Source organism: Symphodus melops (assembly GCF_947650265.1).
Source record: "Symphodus melops genome assembly, chromosome: 23".
Classification (NCBI taxonomy): Eukaryota; Metazoa; Chordata; class Actinopteri; order Labriformes; family Labridae; genus Symphodus; species Symphodus melops.
Window position 1 is genome coordinate 5,936,837 of NC_136713.1, and position 19,329 is coordinate 5,956,165.

The window sequence follows — 19,329 nt, forward strand, 5'->3', positions numbered from 1 at the left end:
TCGCTCTATCTTCTCACACACACTTTCTCCCTCTCACACTCTCTGCAGACAGAGCGATGGGCTCTGTGGGGCTGAGATTTTCCCCCGCTCTGTCTCTATCTGCTGCTAAATGTTGACAGACCAGTGAACCTTGCTGTCGGCCTGTGACAGGCGAGAAAAGAGGGAAACAAAGAGGCCTCTGGTGTGGTGGTTAGCCATCATGGTTGCTCGGCGAGCGCTCGTCCGCGCCCGGGTCGGCCGGCGAGCGGACCGTTAGGGAAATGGCTGAAGGGTTCTCGTGCTTCTTCAGCGTTCACATTAATGAGAGGATTGTCGGCATTTCGGAGCTGATGTGTGTGACGAGAGAGAAAGCCCCAAAACGGAGCCCGAAAACAAAACGCTCAGGACAAACTGGACCTCAGTGAGACGCCGCAGACACACGTTGATCCGACCGAGAGCTGCAGTCACAAGTTTTCAGCCTCCATTTAAAGTTCTTCACCAGTTTCAACATACATTTGTTAACAGGGCTGCTGGGTTAGGTTGGAGAGATTTGTAACGCCAGACTCCAGGTGTTCTGCGACTCTCTGCAGGTGGAAGCACACGCAGACAAATCTAGTCAGCGAGTTTCTAACAGAAATCTCTGCAGCTGCTCTGAACGTGTGACAGCGCTCACCTCTGCTCGTTGTTTGATCTGCTTCCCCTTCATCCCCCCCGAAGTTTCCCCTGACGAGTCGAGCAGGTCACATCTGAGCGTGAAGGCCCATAAAGACACAAAGGCGAGGGCGCACAACGAGGTGAGGTCCTGACCGCGCTGAGACGGTGACAGCGCCTTCCTCTCGGACACATCAGAGGAACAATGGAGGCCGAGTTCGGAGGAAGTAACTGAGCAAGTTCAAGCAGAATGTTTCTGAATGGTGCTGACTGTAGCTCCGTGACAGCGACGCCGAACACAGAAGACTTGAACGGGTTCTTTAGCAGGATGTGAAGTCACGACTTATTCCGTACTCTTAAAATGGTGACACAACATCTTTAATAGCTGTGGCGTTAGTCACTTAGCAACACCGGTAAACACCTGATTGACGCAATTATGTGTCTCATTTAGGACATCTTCTCAGTGACTCCTCGCCTTGACATGAGACTCCTGATCAGTTTCTAGCAGCTCCCGGGGTAACTTGTTCTGTGTGTTGTTAAAGCAGGTGATTAGAGGCGGGAAAGACTTCTGACCCGGTTTGATCTGAGCCTTCAGTCCTCCTCAGTGTAAAAAAAACCCTCCGTGTCTTTAGATAGCTTTCACACCGCTGATTAAACCAAAGCTGAGCTCATCGTTTCCTGGAGGAAGCTGCTTTCTCTCCTCTTCCTCTGCTTGTTTTCTCTCTCTCTCTCTCTTTCTCTCTCTCTCTCTCTCTCTCCATCTCAGGGAATTCACTTCACTTTAATTGTTTGACAGTCTTTTCCTGCCTTTATGCCACGGCCGCAGAAGGTGCCGAGGATTTTTTCCTCCTTTTTTGAGGCATTAATAACATCCCGCTCGACTGATTCCCCGGGGCACAACCTCATTATGGCTTATAGGCAGCAAAAATAAACTGTCTGCAGCGCCTGGCAGCTTCTTTTTTATTTTTTTTTCCTCCTTTTCACACAGAAACGAGGAGCTGGTTTAAAGTGGCTGCTTATAAAACAGGCTAACTAAAACACATGTCCAGGCTGTTATCTGTGCGACTGACAGGAGCTGAAGTGAAGGCTGCTGTTGACGGCGGTCTGCACTGGGGGGCAGCACTGTGGGGGAGATCACACAGAGAGCATCAGGAGGGATCTGAGAGGCACATTTTACAGGAAAGACACTTTGCTTACGTCGTTCTCTCTTTCATATTAATTCTTAACAACTTTAAAAATATCCCTTTAAGCACAGATTGAAACCTGCTGTAAATTTAGGGAAGCAGATAGAGGCAGTGAATCGTTTAGTGGCCAAAATAACCTTCATAACAAGCATTTAAAATCAAACTTTATAACCAACTTTTTGAAACCATCAGAGGGTTCAATTGAAACATATCAGGATCTTTAATCTCCTGCAGTTTGATTCAAACTGGAAGCCGGCCAATCGTCTGCGGCTGGACACTCGGCGGACCGGGTTGGAGTGCGTGGCCCGGGGGGGTCAGCCGAGGTTACGTCCACCCAACAAAAACTGGAGAAAAAAAAAAGTCCAAAATCTGAGCGCAGATTTAAATTTGACTTTCAAAACAGATTCAGCCGACATCCGCTGACCTTGATCACGACCTTCTGCATCTTCGCAACGCCAAACGGTTTTTAATCAACTTACAGTTATTTATTTTTTTAAACAAATATCAGCTTTGTCTCATCACTGCGTCATCAGGCACCAAAGTCCAATTAAGAGAGAACCTCAGGCTGCAGCGACCAATCAAATAGCTCGGGCCTTGTTGTCTGAAGACGTCTGGGATGATGGTTAGATAAACAAACCTCTCTGAATGTTTGAACTTGAATCTGATCCGTTTGATGAGGGATTGTAGAGAGCTCCGGACTTAAGGTGACGACTGCCTGTTCTTCAAGATGGACTTTTCTCTGTCTGTTGTTGACCCAGTGCAGCACTCCTTTTTTTTTTTTAGATTTGTTTGCACAGTTTTAAAATGACAGAACGGTGTAACGCAGAAGGCTGAGCTCGACTCTCCTCCTCATGGTCCTACTCGTCTCCGTCCTCCTTCTCATCCTCGTTCTGCTCCTCCTTGTTTTCGTCCCTGTCCTCCCTTCTCCTCCTCACGGTCCTCCTCGTCCTCATTTTCTTCCACCTCCTCCTCGTCTTCCTCCTCGTTTTCGTCCTTGTCCTCCCTTGTCGTCTTCACCCTCCTCTTCGTCATCAGCTGCAGCAGCCTCAGTCTGTCGCTGGCCGAGTGCACACAGTGACGTTCAATGTGAAGATGTATCTACACAGTGAACGTGTGTTGTTGTGCGTGATTCTTGTCTCTCTGAACTGTCACAGAGACGGATCCACAAACGCCAGAACATTAACTGTGTTTCTAAAAGCTTTTCTTCTCCTCAATTTGTATCCATTCAGGGAAATGAAGGGTTGTGTTTGTGGGAGAGGCGCTCAGCATCAATACGGCCTCAATCACGACATTCAGGGAGCATGCAGGCGAGGTCTGCACCCCGCCCGGCTAATGTGCCTTTAGCATGTCTGTTATTGAGTGAAGGCTTGTAATTAAAGGCAGGTTCACGTCGATGAATGTGGCTTATTTAGCTGAAAAGATCATTTCTGCTGATGCTTTACATAATCCTGAAAATACACTCTGAAATATAAATGAATGGCAAAGCTAATGGACATGTTGATGGCATTTGGGTGAACCTAATAAGAATTGATTCTTGCTAGTGAGAACATTTTCTTTCCCCCGTGCTTTACATGTGTAATGAACCTGCCCGGGCATTGATCAAAAACAAAAATTGGAGGAGTAAATCTGCTTAAAAAGCCGCGTCTCCCCCCTCGTCTGCTCGGGCTTTGTCCTGGCAGCGAGCTGGACGCCACTTACAGAGGTGCTATATGTCTCTTAAATTAGTAAATTGCCTTCTGGGGTCGTGTTTCTCTTCTTCCCCCCACCGCGGTTTGCGGGCATTAGTCGAAAGTTTTTCCCGCAAATATTTAATCCTCGCTGTGACTGACAATGTTGTCAGACCTCCGGACGGGTTTTACGCCGTTATTACAAGCGCTCCTCCGTCCGTGGCACTTTGGATTATTCAAGATTATGTTGTAATCCCTTTAATCCTCATTGCATTAAGATTTCAGTCAAAATACGGCAACAGTAAAGTAGCACTCAGAAGCAATGAGGTCTTAAGCGGGCGTCATGATTGGGCAGCTGCCTTCATTTCCTTCTTTTTCTCTTTATTTATTCAGCGCTCTCCACATTGTCAATAACGCAGCAACAGATATTTGCCTTTCACACGCGACAATGATTTTTTTCCAGGCGCTGAAAGCCATCACGGCGGAGGAAAACACATATTTACCAGCTCGCAGAGTCAAAGACAAACCGAGGGCGGGGTGCGTTCACAAGCACACCGAGCATCCGTCTCTCCTCCAGCCAGATTCTGGGAACTTTTCTGATGAAATGTTTGTCTCCGGCGGAGCGTCCTGTGGTTACTGTTTCAGCTCTGATGTTCTCCTGCTGCTCCGTACAGCCCTTATCTCTGCTCGCTTCACTTCACGCCACAACACACAGCTTCAGCACACTCCTCTGTCTTAAAGTTTCCCGTTTGTTTAATTCATGGAGCTCCCAGACGCGGCCGGTTTCTGCCGTTTGTCTTCAGGCGCCTGTAAAATAATCAATCCATATCAAAGAGCTACGTGAGTCTGGACAGGATGCAAATCAGTGCAAACAGAGATGTTTTAGGACGTTTGTTTGCAGATGTTTGTGATGAACTAAGATGTGCTGAAAGGTCAGATCAGAGATCTTTCCTTCCTTCTGAAGGAAAGGAGAAAGGAATTTTTATTTCTCATCTCATGTGTGAAACACTCCAGCGTTTTAAATCGTCCTCGTCACGTTTTCGATCGATTCAGAAACAGATGTTTGCGTCTGCTTGATTTCAAACCTACAGATGTCTCCCGCTGAAGTCAAATGACGTGGTAGAAATGGGAGACAAAGAAATTCAATCTTCGAGAACAAACCCTCGAAATAAATCACTGTTTGTCCCCCTAAAAGCTGCAGGAAGAAAAACAAATCTTGTGATGATTTCAAGAATAATAAACGTGAAGTAGAGTGTCACAGAAAATAATTAAAGTTTTTAAAGTCCTTTTTAAAACTCCCATTGTTCTCTTGAGGGAACATTTTTCTGTCCCCTCTTAAGAAGGTAGAATAGGAAGTGATGCTTTGTACAGTGTTCTCTCTTCCTCACTGACCACTGGCTGCAAACAGCTCCTCGCTTCCCTCGGAGTCGTTCTTCTTTGATGTGAACTGACATGTTTTTACCGGTCTCAAAGAGCTTTGAGGCCGGAGACAGCGAGTCTGATCAGGTCTGAGGGAGATTTATAACAGCATCATCTTTAATGTGATCACTGACGCTCCGCTGATCCCTAACAACCACAAAAAGAACTCTTTCTGCCTCCTGGAGATGTTCTCTGTTTTTCCTTCCTCCTGCTTGATCTGGAAGATACTTGACGATGCGCCTTTCTTTGGTTTCCAGGCGTGGAAACGCTCCGAGGTGAGAGGAGAAGCGGGTGCTTGTCGGTTGCGCGGCTCTCCACTTCAAACCCGATAAGATCTCGTCCGCGCCTCAGAGTCAGACTTCAGAACCAGCAGGAGAAGATGAGCCGGGTGATCCTGAGCAGAGCAGATCTGGTTGTCTGTGCTACAGGCCAGCTGTGTCTCTGTGTGTGTTCGTGTCGGTGCGTCCGCGAGGAGGTCGGGGGGGGGGGGGGGGCATGATGATCAGAAACTGAACAACTGCACCTCTTATGCAGATGTGTAATCTCCAAATATTGACACACTCATCACATAGTGTTTCCGTCTTTTCAAAGCCGGACCTTTAGCGTTTCAACATATCGGACTGAAGACGTCGTCGTCAAGGAAACAGAGATGGACGTAAAGTAAGAAAGTGACCAGAGGCAGAGTGTTGTAATCAGCATCAAAACCATCCTTAATCGTCAAGTAGGAGTTTGAAGACGTGTGATTCCCAGCCAGAGGTTTAACATAACAGGCAGCTGAGTTGCATTATGGGAAGTGTAGGAGACTGTGTTTTTGGAGCTTGACCCCCACAAGTGTTTCACCATCTATGGCGCTCTATTTCTGTTATTTTTCATCCCTGTTTTTGGAAAGTGGATGTCCAAATTTATTGATTTTTTTTTTTTTTTTTTTTTTTTTAAGCCTGACTTTAAATTAGTGAGGCTATCTCTCAGTGTAGCAGAGAGAGAGAGTGAGTGTGTGTGTGTGTGTGTGTGAAATGTATATTTTAGCTGCGTTTATACTTACGAACAAAACACTGCAGGGCTTCAGTAGGTTGAGCCTCCCACACTGAAACCAGCGACCCTCTGGGAACTCTGCGCCTCTCGAGTCCATGCCCCAAAGTTTTTCGAAGCACCTCATCTCTCTTGTGGCCTTTTGACTTTGCAAAACATCCAAACGAGTGGACTCTGTGTAACCATGTATAATGTGTGTGTGTGTGTGTGTGTGTGTGTGTGGAGGGGTGGGTTGAAAGTAGGTTACAGTTTGCTTTTAGGACATGTAGCTAACCCCCCTGACCCTGGCTTGGATCCTGCTCTCAGACCCCTTCAGCACACACACACACACACACACACACGCGCTCCTCGCTGACGTCGATCCCTGCAGGACTTGGCTACCGGTGTCAAAGTGCACAGAAGAGCCCGCAGAAGCTTTCACAAAGTGGCAACGCTCAAACGGCCGCCCGTCCCTTCGTTCCTCCTCTTCCTCCAAACACCGCCCTGCAGACGTGTCGTTCCCCGGCTCGTCCCCAAACCCCGTCCCCTCGTCCTGGCCGTCACCGTTGTCGTCTCTTCTCTCCGCCCTCCCGTTGAGTCAGAGCGGCGGCGGAGCCTTCGGTCGACCCCGCGTCGTGTTGACAAAAACAACAGCGGCGGTTCAAGCTCAGAGACACAAAAGTCAGTCTGAAACGTCCCTGCGTTTACGCCGAGGGGTTAAAGTGACATGAAGACGATTACAGCGCGTGTTCGTCCCTCGTGTGTCCAACCGTGTACATCTGCAGCGCCCAGCGCCGTGCCAGCTTCATGCCTCGTGTGTTGCTCTGTTTCTTTCTAATCATCCGTCTTTCTTCTGGTCATTCAAGCTGCGTCTCAAAGTCCAGAGATCTAAACACTTTAAACAGGAGGAATAAATATCTGAAAACTGAGATTAACATTTCAACAGATTTCCAGAACAATCTCCGAGGTGATCCGAGAAGAGGCCTGCAGCTTTGAGGTTCAAAAAGGAAAATGAGTCCTCACTTAAAGAAGGGTAAGAATTACCTTCGGCCCCGAAGGTTAACAACTCGAGCTCTGTGTCGTTTCTGAGCTGTGCAGAGAAGGAAACACACGGGGTCGGGGGTTTTAAGCGGGTATCCGTTGAGCTTTCTGGGGAGCACTTTGATGGAACGGGCGCGATGTTCCCGCCAGCACGCTCATGTTTCTTTCCCGTGTATACGAGTCCCAGTACACACATGCCATAACACAGAAATATTTTGTCAATAGGCATATACAAAGCACTCTGCGGGCCCACAGGAGAGCCATGAGAGAGCGTCCAATGTTTTTAAGAGGTCCACTCTGTGTTAAAAACAATGGGCTGTAAAACAAAAAAAAAAAAATCCCTCGCTGGAGGAAAAAGAGCCACTTTCACCGCAGCTCCCAGGATGAGTGTTTACACATGCTCAGCTGGATGTGCGGACCCCACCTCGCCGCCGACCTGCACCGCCGTACAAATAAACAGGAAGGCTGCAGGCACTTGGAGGAAGGCCACGCTCATAACTCAGCGAAAAGCGGCGTATTTTACAGAAGAGGTTTGGTGCGGCTCCAGCGAACGGAATAAACTGTTAATCCATAAAAAGCGGCTCGCTGGATACACGATATAGCACTTTGGTGCCATCTGAAAGCTCCGCTGTGAACCTCGGCGAGCTGTGCATGGAAGTGAAAAACTAACAATGGAGGTCACATTACAAGCACGTCTCTGTTGGAGGTAAATTTATGTAAAACAAGAAGAAGCTGGACTCTTAAACGCCGGATAAAAATGTCCAAAACATCCTGCAGCTCTCCACACAACATGTTTATTTTTTGCACAAACTTGAGATGCATTTTTTTAAGAAGCTTCAAAGTGTTTATCTCATTAGCGTAAAACAAAAGCAGGAAATTGCCTCCAAGTCTGCCGTTTTTCAGACGCGTCAACTTGTCTCAAACCCGAGTGACGTTTGAGAAGAAAGAAAAGAAAGGCGTCCAGATCTGTTCGCTCGCTCCACTTCAGACAAACGCAGCCGACATCTTCAAACGCTATCTTTATCCCTCCGCAGTTTGAAGAGCTCAAATTAAAGTTGCATATGGATGCCATCGAGACGCGAGCCACTCGGGGAGATTAGCGACAACCAGAGGCATCTGTGCCATCCACTAAAACATGTGTGTTTGTTTCCCTCTGTGTGTGTGTGTGTGTGTGTGTGTGTGTCCTGCACAGATCAGATCATCTCAAATTAACTCTTTTCATCGACCTCGATAAGTCCAGACTTTCACACAGCAGCCTCGTGTGGTCGATGTTTCACGGAAGCTTCCACAAATTATCCCGTCAATCAGAATGAAAAGTAGCGGCAGTTAAATAAGTAGAGGCCTTCAAAATAAATCTCAGAGATCCCTTCGATAAAAGAGCGCTTTATGAAACAGTTGATTCTGACTTCATGGCTTTTAATTGGTGTTAAAAACGATGACTTACTGAGGACAGATCAACGTTTTGATTTATGTAAATGTTTTACCAGATGAGTTTAAACGGTCGCCTTATTCTTTAGAAAACTCTCACTGGATCTGAAGTTTCACACTTACCCTCACTGCCTCCTCCGGACGTACTGAGTGCATGCACTGCTCAGTTACTTTTTACCGCATGTTTTATGTTTGAGATCGTCTGAAATTGAAAAAAAGATTTAAATTGATCCAAAGACGTCCTCATCACACCTTTCACGTTCGGATTGTCACCAGTTTCCTGACAACTTTAGTCTAAATTGGAGCCTTATGCAAATCAACGCCAGATTTGAAAGATAGTTGAAGAAAATGAGGGATGTGAGGTAAAATGGCAGATGTGTTGTGTGCATGAATGAATCTATGTGTTTATTCTGCAGGTGACGGTGTTCAGGAGCGGACTGGAGACTTCGTCCTCAAGGAAACAGAGACGTACGTGCAGTAAGAAAAAGCTTCTTTATTTTATGATAACTGGAGAAATCATCCCACACCTCAGAGACGTCCGTATAAGGCTTTGAATTGAGCTGATGTTTGACCTAAAATAGATTTTTTAAAAATTGCTTCATGAGAAGGTAAATTCTGGGAAATATTACGCCATTAAGTAGCGGCTGGGTTGCAGGAAATATTTGACAATAAATTACACAAAAGGACGTGGAGAGAAAACGCTTACAAAAGGCACCTCTTCAGAAATCCAAACAGGATTTTCATCTAAACTGTGTACACGATGCGATGCTTCAGCTGGAGCTCCTCAGGTCTGAGCTCACTAACATGGCAAACAGCATCCGTGCACGTATCACTCACACGCAGCCAGAAGTAAACACACGCCGGCCATCCATCCAAGGTAACAATCGAGGTTGTGTACGATATGAAGGAACTCACCGAAAAAACCCCATTAAACACTACTTCAAATATTTATATTTCTTTTTGGAATAAATATAACAGAAAGTTTCACAGTGGGGCTTTTGTTTGGAGCCGGCGTGCGTTATAAACGAGCGCTCGGTGACAGGTGGCGATGCAGAAATGAAGAGCGTCGGGGTCTGGAGGTAAACACGGCCATGTAACAATACGGTGTGATGTGTGGGGAGCGAGGAGACGCAGCAGCAGCATATTTCACCGCACTGACTGAGTTTTATTGCCTCAGTCGGGCTGTGAAGGAAAGAGACAACATATCTGCACCCACCATAGATTTTACTGTTTCACTGTTTTCTTTTCTCGTCTGAGGGTTTAGATTTAAACATTTCCAAAACTGTAAAAGTATGTGATCCTGCAAACGCACACGTGTCCTTGACTTGAGCATGAAGAACCCAAACAGAAGTCTAAATCTGACGTAGCTTTAAATGAAACGCACGTAAAATGTAGACAAAAAGTGTAAAATGTGAAATATCCAATCCAAGTTTTGTTTCACGTCTCTTTAAATCCTCCTTTTTGGCTTTTGCATTTTTCTGTGGGTTTTTTTTCTCCTTTTTTTGGAATATTTGGACACGTCATGAGAAGTAGAAATTGACCAGAATGCATCACTGCAAGGACAAGTTTGCCTTCAGTTTTGGATGGGGTTAAATACAGAATCTATACTTTCACAAATGGCCTCGAGTCTCTTCGTTCTTCCAATCACCAAAATAAGAAACCTTAAAAAAAATATATACATATATATATATCAATACAAATATGGACTATTTAAATGACATGGACAAAAACATATAATGCAGTACTCTTTTTTAACCAGCAGAGGGTGTTGTTTGACATAAATTGAAATAAAAAAAATCTTAATTATGAAATCACAGCATCATGATTCGCATCGTTTCGTGAGTTGAGTCTCTGACTTGTTTGACCCGAAGTTATCGTCCCCTCGCTGCCAAGAATCCACAGACAAATTGTGACTTGAACACGCAGCGTCCTGCGGTCGACCTCTCAGAAGAGCGGGGATCAATAGGAGGCGTTTTGGATGATTACTGCTTCATTAAAGGAGCGCTGAGGATGCCCCCTCTTTAAACACGGACATAGAAATATCACATCAGAGGCCGGATTAAAAAAAAAAAACATTTAAAAGTTGTCTTCTGCGGCCGTGATGGTAAACACGCTCTGATTGGCTTTAGCGGGAGATGAGCGAGGTATCAAAGCCAGTTAATTTTCCCCGTTTGGAGAATCTGTCAGCGATTAGAAAAAAAAAAAAACCTAAAGGAGGAGGACGCTGTCGGCTTAAGTTTGGACGTGACGCGACCAAAAGCCACAAGCGGCCGTCTCACATTGAGCGCACTAAAAAAAAAAAAAAAAAAAAAAAAAAAAGAAAGACGTTTGTGTGCGGCTGCAGAATCGCTTTAATCAGCTTCTGTCAAAATCAGATTCCAGTGCGAAATATGAAAGAATGAGGGGAAGGAGTTTCATGAATGTGGGGATGGTAAACGTGAGTAATGAGCAGCAGCAGGAGCTCCAAACTGGACGTGTGGAGGTGTAATGTCAGCGATCGATTGATCGGCGGTCGTGTGTCTCACTATCAGCCGTCATTGACATTCTCTCATCTTACGGCAGCACAGATGTGCCGGGAACCCCTCGTCTCTTCTTCTTCTCTTGCTCCTGTTTTTCTGGGAAGGAAAGGTAACAGATCTCAGAGGGTGTGAGCCACGACTGATGACTGTAAATTCACACGCCGATTGATCATCTGTTACCTCAGCCCGACACACACACACACACACCTACCTTGAGCACACCCTGACACACGATCACACAAACAGTCTCCTCTTCCAGAAGGAAGTAGCTGATCATCTGTCACTCGCTGATTTCTCATCTTCTTGCAGGTTTAAGTCGACATTTCCTGAAAGTTCAAATAAGTGAAATGCAAAAAAAAAAATCAACACTTTTTCTCGTAAGAAAAGCAAAATGTACGGAAGCTCAGTCCAGCCAAAAATGTTTTTAATGAAATGTAAAAATATGTTTACAAGTTGCAAACGTGCGTATGTGAATTAACCACTCCCGACTTCAGCAAAGAAAAATCTGCATGTTGATATGAATTAGAAAAAAAGTCACAATAAATTAAAATCACGTCTTACAGTACAAGAGGCATATATTCCCCCCGTCGCTCTGACCTGCAGTTTATCACATCTCGTATCACACCTCTGCAACAAAACTATGTCTGCATGCTCCCCTGAACACGCCGCATATGTATTTTCTGAAAACAAACTCCACAAACACCCGGAGCGAGCGTGTGCTGTTAGGTGACATGTCAGCCTCACCCCTGCCCCCCTCCCCCCTCCCCCCTTCTGTACAAAAATAAAAACACAGCGAGGTGGGAGGGGGGCGTCGCTCTCAGCAGGGGTTATTGATTGTGACGTGCGCTTGCAGTGTACCTTCCCAGTCGCCTGTCAGCCAGATGCATGCTGGCAGGTCCAGTCCCCCCCCCCTCTCTGACAGCTCCCGCGTGGCAGGGAGGTCCACTAAGGGGGGAGGGGGGTTGTCAGAGAGCAGAACAGAGGGAGAAAAACAGCTGGCGGGGGCCCTGGCCTTCTTCCCTCTCTGAACCCCTGAAACCAGACCAGCTTGTGTCGTTGTCGTCGCTACAAGGTGAGCTCAGCTGCCCACGCCGGTTAGCCTCCATTTGAGCAAACCCAGGTCTGTCACTGTGCCTTTTACTTTAACTGAGAAAAGACCCCCCAGCTAGGACTCACATGGACCATTACAGTCCCTGCTCGGCTTTATTGTCGCTTTTTTCCCCCCGATTTTAGCAGAAGAAATCCAGTGCACAGCCCCCCTCAAACACACACACACACACACACACACACACACACACACACACACACACACACACACACACACCTGTGCAGCTCGTTCAACACACACGTCTCCACTAAGTGTTTCCCGGCAGCTCGGTCAGGTAATGAGTTCACTTCAGGGGGGGCAGGGCAGGCATGTGAGGGTGTGAAAATACCTGACACAACTTTCATCGCACAAGGTGTGTGTGAGCAGCCGAAGGAATTTTCCACACGTGTGTCCAGAGAGAGAGAGAGAGAGAGAGAGAGAGAGAGAGTGAGAGAGAGAGAGTGCAAACAAGCTTGAGTGCTTTAATCCAATGGGTATGTGGGTGACATCAGTGTTGGAGGCTCCAGCTCCAGCATGAGCGGTTGATTTACTGTGTGGACTTTTGAATCTGTGTAAACATGTTAGTCCGAAAGTGAAATTCCTCAAAGTTGGACTAACATACCGAGATAAAGATGTTGGGATTGTTGATTTAGAAGAATGACGTAGGTAGAAGAAGGTGTAGTTGACCAGCTGAAAGGAGGCGTGTACTCGTGCATCGCTCTAAACGCCACGCTGCAGCTGCTTCTTAGAAACGTGAAAAAGCCTCGATGGACTGAGAGTAATAACCAGCACACGATGGGACAAACCCCAAATACTGAGCGGATCATAAGTAATAATCACCCCGGGGTCGCACACAATACAACCCCCCCCCCCTGCGTATCTCAATCCATTCGTCTTGGAAAAAGGAAATTACTAAATCCAATACAGTGGGATAAAAATCTGGCCTGTCTGGAGGATAATGCGGCCTGATAAAGGCGCTCGTTTCCGGCCGAGCGCCATCCGTCATCTGGGGAGAAGGGGGGGGGGGGCTGCTGGTCAAACTATCTGCTGCTCCGATAGATGACTGCAGAGCTCGGTGAGCCGCGTGGCCTGCTCATGCTGGCCGCTCCCTGAGGTGTTAAAGTCACGCCAAGCTGTCTGACATGAGAACATGCTCAGTGTCAGCTTCTTTGTTCAGTTTCAATCAAAGGTCGTGTTCATCACTTTCCTCAGAGGTGTTCTTGCAGGTCGTCCAGTCGGGCTTCTCTGGTCACTCTGCTCCCTCCTGATCGCTCAATAATACGAGCGTCTTCATTCCCTTCACGTCTCGCCCGCCGCCTTCCAAAAGACACTTAATTTCATACTTGTTTACGCCTCTCTCCAGAGATCTGAAGTTCAGAATCACATGCATTTTTAATTCCAAATTAAACCAGGAAAGGAGAAGAAGAAGGGGGAGGAGGAGGAGGAGGAGGAGAAGAAATTCCACGTTCACGTCTCCACGTTTTGACAAACATGACCTCCCCTCGCCGGGTGGAGGGATTATGTGGAACAAAAGTTGGCCCACTCGCCGTACCAGGGCTTAAGGCTACTGGGGCGACAGATTAGAATATCTTTCACCCTCTGCAGGAGATAAGAGAGACACAAGCATCAGAAAAAGAAACATAATGAACTGGTGATCTCGCAGCGGCACAGAGCACGTGTGAAGATTCACAAATCTCCAAACAGTAATGCAGATTTGTGGATTTTTTTTTTCTTCCTCTTAATGCTTAAACATGATCTGCTTCATCAAAGGTCGGAGAAATCTTCCTGCTTTTTGTCTTCTTCCTCTCGCAGCTCAATCCCTCCCTCCCCGCTCGGCTGTTTTGTTGCCGTATTTCGTTTCTTATTACCCCGGGATAATTACAAATATGTCAGGCGTGTCATCGTGTGACGTGTGCTGACGCCGTCGCGGTGACACGGCGATACATCTTATCCTTTCCCGCTCTCAATTAGCTCCCGGCGCTGCAGGTTAATAGAACTTTTGATTGGGGGAAAACTCGGGTTTCCTGGACGCCCGGGTTCATGTTGGGGGGGTCGACCTCTTCGTTATCTACTGCTGCAGAAAGACGAGCTCCTCGGCCGCTCTTCTCTGTGTTTTCACTGCACCTCAGTGTACAGAACGCTGCACTTTGAACGCCTCTGTCTTTGAAGTTTGTAATACGAAAGTCAGCAGTGTGCGCTGTAACACACCAAAGAGGAAGTCAAAGAAAGCAGACAAACTTCACATAGGTCGTTTAAAACCGCTCAAAGTTTGTGTTCGTGTTGATGGGCCTTTGTTGTCTACTTGTGACAATTTAATGCACTAACAAAGAAAAACTCTGCAGATCATTGGATGCTTTTTTTGTAAAGAGAAATATGTGAAAATAAATTTGTGTTTTAATAATTCTGGTCAAAGTCGAGTTTTTGTCAACAAGGCGCGGTGGCTTTAACAGGAGCGATGTAAGGGCTGGTTTAGAGGACAGATGCACGTAAATTCAAGTGTGTTGTTGTGAAATGTTGCGACAGTAAAGTGTGTATTAGGGACTTGTTAAAGCCATAACATTGAAATCCTCCAGGGGGCGATGTCTACCAGTCAGAGACGTCCTTCTTCCTGTCCTGCACCATCTCTGTCCTCGGCACTCTGCCTGTGCGAACGTTCAAGAAGAAGAACTTCTACTTCGGCTGGTCAGAGAGGTCAGCGAGATCACCGACTTACATCAACGTCTGTCCTGCAGCCAAACACAAGCCGCTATCAGAGGACGACATGAAACACTGCACCTCCGGGCACCTCCTCCTCCTCCTCCTCCTCCTCCTCCTCCTCCTCCTCCTCTTTGGATCAGTGTGTCTCTATCAGCTTGTTTGTGGCCATGTTGGAGGGAAGGTGACACGAGAGAAACATTCCTGTAATTCTCTAAAATAAAAAAAGAGCTCAAGGTGGATCCCCCCCTCCCCGTCCTCCCCCCAGTTTACCTAACTCTTCAAACACACACACACACACACACACACACAGTCCTCCTGAGGAATGGCTGGCGAGCAGAGAAGAAATGCGGCCTGACAATCTACCCTTCCCCAAGGCGGCCGGATGCCAGAAAGGAGCGCGGTTTCTTCTCAGAGATCTTTTAGCGAAGATGCCAGGGATTAAGAAAGAAAAGACTGCGGGACACGAGTGTGTCACCGAGCATTAAACAGCCCTAAACTCCGCCGTTATGAGATACTCTGCGCAAAATAGGTCAGGCCGGGCAAAAAGCGAGAGAAAAAAAAGGAAACAGAGATGGTTTGATTTCTTTTTCTTTTTCTTTTTTTTTTTCTTTTTTACCTCCGAGCCCTGATGCCTCCTGGACTCTGGTGTGTGTGATCACTGCCTGCACACACACACACACACGCACACACACACACACACACACACACACACACACACACACACACACACACACATACACACACACACAAGAGCTGAAGTTGTACATTGTAAACACATATCAGAAATAAAGGCACATTTTCCATTGAAGAGAGGAGACTAAATTACATAAACATGAAGAAGTGATTTAATAACAGAAGAGAAACATAATCATGTTGAAATGTGAAAGTATCCTGCTCTTTGATAAAGTCTTAAAAAGTGTGAAATAGTTTGAAGCATCTAACAGCTTCAATAAAATGTGTCTGCTTGTTGTTTTTACAGGCGTCAGAGGGGAAGAGGAATACGACAGCAATTCAGCGACGTGATCACGAACTCTCGAGGTGGGTAACGGTGAGTGAGACGAGAAGTTGGGTGAAGTTTTTTAAAGCGTGTCTGAAAACTGAAAACTCTCGTCGATTTTGGCGCCCCCTGTGGACAAAGAAGATGTTTGACTTCTCGTGCTTTGTGAAATGTCCCCCTGCTGTTTTTCTTTTGCAGTCAGAAGTTTGTGTAAAATGTAAGCAGTGAGTTTCTGCAGCGTGTTGTTGATCAGTGTGTCTGACAGTGAGCAGCTGAACAAGCTTCACCAGTGTGCACTGGTTAAATCTGACCTTGGTGAACTCTTACAAGCCATCTATTGTAACTTGTAAAACACCACTTAGAGCAGGCTTGACCTTGACCACCAATTCTTCATGTGGTTTGTTTAATTTCCTCCACTGATCAGTTGATTGTTTTCTCTGCCAAAGAAAACGCAAGAAATCAGTGAAAGTAACCATAGGTAGTTTACTGAAGTCGTAATTTTCACATCGCTCTGCTTTGTCGTCTTTAAAAGAGCCGGTGGTTGCAGCTTCTTTTGTTGAAACACGATTTGTTTCTGAAGGTTTAAAAGGCATCAAGAATGTTTCAGCTGTGTTTCACTGAGTGATTCTTTTTTTATTCTTCCTGTTTTCACAGGTCTGGACTCTTTGTTTTTACAAAAGCACAGTTCAGTATCTTTGAGGAAAGTTAAGCAGCAGCTGCACTCTGATGAGAGACGTTTGTCTCAGTGTGTTTTTGCGTCAGACTTTTCCCTCTTTTATTGAACAGTCGATGTTTAGGAGACGGACGAGAAGAGAGACCCGCGTGTCACCGAGCAGGAATCAAACCGGTTCAGTCACATCTTGGTAACAAATAACAATAACGACTGTCTGCCGTGGTGAGAGCCTCTAACATTCAGAGTGAGAAAATGTCCAAAAGTTTCCCGTCGTCTTTGTCGTGTCGACCCGCTCTAAATAATTCAGCGTCTGACACTCGATGCAAACAAACGGAATAAAACATGCAGAGTTATGAGGCATAAATATGAACAAACAGCATCTGAAAGCATTACGGAAACACGGAGCGACACATGAGGACAGTGTGTGTGAGTGGCTGGACCGAGCTTCAACCCCTCCCTGTGCACACACACACACACACACACACACACATATATTTTATTCACCCCGTCCCTCAGAGATTTGGGGTCTGTCACAGACTCCGCCAAATTACACGTAGGACTACAAAGCCGCGGTCCGAGTTCCCTCTCTCTGTGCAAAAACAATAACTGGGATTCAGCAGCTGCAAATTGCACTAAAATTTCCCATTCTCTCTCTCTGTGAATTATTAATGAGAGCTCGACCAAAAACGACAAAAAAAAAGGAAAAGAAGGAGGGTGAGGGATATCCACCGTGGCGCTGCACAACGCCATAAAGCTGTAATTATGCCACAGAATGAGAAATGGAACAAAGTTGTCGGAGGCAGAAAGTGAAACTAAGAGCTCAGAGGCTGAAAGAGGAGAAAAGCTGTTTTTTTGTTTTTATTACAAATGCAAAACGCCAAAGCTGCGGCATCGACACACAATTAAAACGAGGAGCAATAACGGCGTCTGCATCTGTCTCTGTCGGGTCTGAGCCGAGGGAAAGAGAGGAGGCGTGGAGAGGGCAGAGGAGGCCAGAAAACGGTCAAACTGCAGGAGTTAAAATGTTTAAAAACTAAATGAATGTAGAGAGAACCGTGTCACACTTTGAGATCTCAAATCTGAATCTGTTTGGTTAGTTTTGAATGTGATGTTTTTGACTTTAAATTAAGAATGTTTCAGTGGAGGCTTAAAGTGTGACTGTTAATCACAAACAGACATAAAGGCTTCGCTCTGCGTATGTGTGTGTGTGTGTGTGTGTGCGTGTGCGTGTGTGTGTGAACGTAAATGTTTGGCTCGGACTTGAGGAAACCTTAAGCAGCAGTTTGATTATGTGCACAAAGATCTGTTGCTGAAAGGTGATTTAAAAAAAAACAATGATGATTTGGAGGCGTGATTTGTTTTTAAGGTTGTTGGTTTTTTTCTTTCAGTGCGACTTTAAAAATTGGAACTGTTTGTTTGAGAACGTCTTCAAACACACACACATACAGTGTTGTTGCTCTGTTGTCTTTTGGCACATGTTTGAAGAAGTGCCAGCCACAGTATCCCCCATTCTCTCTCACACACACACACACACACACACACACGTGGTTGCGAGGGCCTGGCGTGGATCCCCGGTTCACAGGAGGCAGCGGCGTCCCTCAGGGATCCATAACCGACCAAATAGCTCTGAGAGAAAGAGAGAGAGAGAGAGAGAGAGAGAGAGAGAGCAGCTGGGCCTTGACACTCTCTCTGTCTCTCCATCTTACAAAGTGTGTGTGTGTGTGTGTGTGTGTGTGTGTGTGTGTGTGTGTGGAGAATGAGGAGAGTTATGTTGGAGCAGATCTCCCAGCAACCTTCTCAGGAAAGGACGTCTTTCACCTGATCCTGATCGTGAAATGAGACTTTAAAAAGTGGCCAAAAGTTTGTGGACACCTTCAGCGTGAACGTGCGCCGCCTGACGTGCGAGGGCGGTCGAGCAGATTTAGATTCAGTCTGCAGGCGGAGACACGAGCGGCGACCCCGACGGAGGCTGATGAGCTCTGGCTCCGTGTGCTTCGTCCTCGAGGTGTTGGATCGAGGCGGAGGTCGCTCAAGTTGTGACTCTGCAAACAAACAAGGTCAAGGTCTTCAACAAAGTGCATGAGCCCCTTTCACACATCAGAGAGCGACAGGTTGAATAAAAAAACACAGGAAGCTGGCTGAACAGAGATTCATACTTAACGTGTGGCAGAAAGAGAAGTTCTGTTTCCTTCGTCGTGGATGAAGCTGCAGATTTTAGAAGAAACGTCGACTTTTAGCCTCCACCTTTTAAAATGAAGCTACAAACAGCTGCTGTTTTTGGAGAGCTAGAGGCAGCGTTTAAAGGAATGAAGCAGAAGCTGCAAAGCATGCTGGGACATGAAAAAGGACATCAGATACTGAAGCGAGATGATGCGTTCTTCTTTTGGATGATGAAGGTTGATTTTTCCGTCTTGGTTTATGTTTGTTGTTGGATGAAGCAGCTGATGTTACATTAATGAGAAGTGAGATGTTTCAGAGTCAGGAGAGACCGCTGGGTTTTTTGTTGAAAATGAGTTTTTATTGACACAGAATATTAAACATATTGACACGTTCAGCAGCACAAAGTTTAAACTGAAAGAGCAGACTCCACCTGGTCGGGTTGGAGGACGTTCTCTGTGTTTGTCAGTGCTGCTGCTGGAGACAGATTAGTGTGTTTCCTGGTGCTGTTCTGCCCTCTGCTGGACGCTGGCAGGAACTGTCACAGTGTGTGTGTGTTTTAAAGCTGCGTGGAAACAATGCAGGACATGATGTTTGGGTTTATTGTGCTCTGTTGCAGGAGTTTGCAGACGAGGAGGTTTGTGGGATGTGAAGTGTCACATGTGAGTATTTAAAGTGTTTCGATGAACTTCATAGTTATTGTCAAGGAAATAAGATGTGCTGCATGGAACGACAGGTATAGTCAAATAGTGACATTCAGCTCTGTGTCAGCATGAACCTGTGTTTAATATCAGTGCGTTTATGTGTGTGTGTTTCAGAGCT

At 46.2% G+C, this 19,329-nt stretch overlaps 1 protein-coding gene across 10 annotated transcripts in view; it reads left to right on the top strand.

The window, feature by feature from the left end:
* Positions 1-19,329, top strand: part of LOC306818467 (uncharacterized protein) — a 36,295-nt gene extending 16,966 nt beyond the window's left edge. For 4 of the 10 annotated variants that reach the window (XR_013778247.1, XR_013778248.1, XR_013778249.1 and 1 more), the window contains 2 exons: positions 5,158-5,375; positions 5,492-5,815. The gene's annotated coding sequence lies outside the window, so the exon portion shown is untranslated. Of the gene's footprint in view, positions 1-504; positions 570-696; positions 1,219-5,157; positions 5,376-5,491; positions 5,816-8,793; positions 8,821-15,659; positions 15,719-16,331; positions 16,429-16,463; positions 17,369-19,126 lie in introns of those variants that run through there. The other 6 variants (XM_079336068.1, XM_079336065.1, XM_079336066.1 and 3 more) reach the window with 6 other exon arrangements.